The sequence below is a fragment of the Propithecus coquereli genome, unplaced genomic scaffold (assembly GCF_000956105.1).
Source record: "Propithecus coquereli isolate 6110/MARCELLA unplaced genomic scaffold, Pcoq_1.0 Scaffold918, whole genome shotgun sequence".
Classification (NCBI taxonomy): Eukaryota; Metazoa; Chordata; class Mammalia; order Primates; family Indriidae; genus Propithecus; species Propithecus coquereli.
Window position 1 is genome coordinate 20,249 of NW_012155485.1, and position 2,304 is coordinate 22,552.

At 33.1% G+C, this 2,304-nt stretch overlaps 1 pseudogene; it reads right to left on the minus strand.

Moving 5' to 3' along the window:
* The window catches only part of LOC105826785, a 32,167-nt pseudogene that overhangs the window by 16,473 nt on the left and 13,390 nt on the right, over positions 1-2,304 (minus strand).

Sequence of the window (2,304 nt, forward strand, 5' to 3'; positions counted from 1 at the left end):
TATACTTAAATCCCTGAGCAGGTCATATAAAGAATACTTTACAACTTTTGCAAGAGGAAAATTATTTATTAGGTCGGTCTAGCATGAGGAAGGCTATTAAAATGAGAGGATTTATATGGGGAATTTCAGAACCAAGAGTCATAAGATTTTAGAGACATAGGTTTAATACAAAACATAGAAAATACATTCACTTTCAGAATCTTTGAGTTTTCTAGTTTGCTAGTAATTTAACAGCACTTTAAAAATTACCTGGTTTGTTCCAATATTTTTCTTTTCTTCTCAAAACAGATCCACACTTACACAAACACAATTATGTCATCCATAATTTTCTTATGTATGTCTAGTGTGTATCATTAGAATGATAAACATATATTTAAAATCATATAAATGAAAACTAAAAGTCTGAATGTGTATTGCATGTCAGAGAGGTTGCATGTTCAGAGGAAAATATAGAATATTTGTACATTTATTATTCAGAAATGTGTGGCTTTGGATTATACTCCTATACTCCTTCATCATAAACATTATAATGACCCCTTAATTGCAGAAAAAAGAATGAAAATACAACCTATGAAAACAATATTTTTGAATTAATTGAATTTTAAAGTATCTGGGAAAAAAGATTTCCAGTGATGTTATGTTCCACTATGTTACCCAATAGCATATTGTTACCATCTGTTATCTACAACCTTGAATAGGTGGAATAAGTTAACATTGGTGGCACAATAACTTCATTCAATGCACAACACAGAACACATTAAAAAACTTTGTTTTATTAACACAAATTAGGTTCATATGAAGTCTTAAAAAAGCATTTCAAAATCCACTGTATTTTATTAGCTTAATATTCAACTGGTAAAAAATTCAAAACGTCTCTCATATTACTCTGAACACCCATCTCACACCTTACTTACAAAATTGTTACAATTCACTCACAAAGAGCCTCTTCACCTAGATTTTCTTTTTGTATCTTATATTTTGACTGTCCTTAATTTCCCATGGAAGAGCACATAAATGATGTCCACCCAATTTAGAAGAACTTTTCATATCTTTGATGTAGCAACAACTGACCATATTCTTTCCAAGAAACACTAGTAAAGAAAGCATAGCATCAACTACTTAGAAGGTTGAATTATGTCAATATTTAATTTTCAAAATATTTGAAATTATTTCAACACAAAAAAGTATATTTTGAATGTAATTATTGCTATCCAAAAAATTAGTCTGCTCTGTTTAAACCTACATACAAATAAATTATCTAACTATTTTAACTTTGGATTTTGCTCTATAATTAACCCTCTGCTTTAGAGTAATATCTGAAAGTGTTAGTTCATTAGTGCTTTCTACTGTGAATTCTCTCATGCTTATTTAGATTTGATTTTTTATTAAGTTTTTATTGTTTTGCATTTACTGCATCTGTAAAATGCCTTTTAGTGTAAATTCTGGTGTTTCCTAAGGTGCATTTTTTTTCTTTGAGACGGAGTCTCACTCTGTTGCCCGGGCTAGAATAGTGCTGTGGCATCAGGCTAGCTCACAGCAACCTCAAACTTCTGGGCTTAAGTGATCCTCCAGCCTCAGCCTTCCAATGACCTGGGATTATAGGCGCATGCCACCATGCCCAACTAATTTTTTCTATTTTTAGCAGAGACGGGGTCTTGCTCTCCCTCAGGCTGGTCTTGAACTCCTGAGCTCAAGCGATCCTTCTGTCTCAGCCATCCAGAGTGCTAGGATTATAGGCATGAGCCACTGTGCCTGGCCCTAAGGTACATTTTTTGAACAAATGTTCTGCATTCATTACATGTGTAGGGTTTCTCTCCACTCCGAATTCTCTGGAGTGGAATAAAGTTTGACCAGCTATTGGAAGGTTACCTGAATTTTCCTGTGTACCATAAGATCTGTGTTATAAGTAAAGGTATTACAATACTCTTTATATTTGCAGAATATTTTTTGTGTAGTAATACCCTGAAGCATTGTAAGGCATTTATTTTGTTAAAGGCATTACAGCAGTAATTACATTTATATCACTTTTATATAGTATTAACTCTCTGACGTTAAGTAATATGTGAGCAGTTGGTAAAGGCATTTCCACATTCTTTACATTTGTAGGATTTTTCTCATGTATGAATTCTCTAATGTTAGGGTAAGTTAAGAGCATCGGGTAAAGGCTTTGCCATATTCTTCATATTTGTAGGGTTTCTCTCTAGCATGCATTCTCTTATGTGTAGTCAGCTGTGAGGACTGTCTAAAGGCTTTGTCACATTCTTCACACTTGTAGGGTTTCTCTCCACTATGAATTCTTTTATG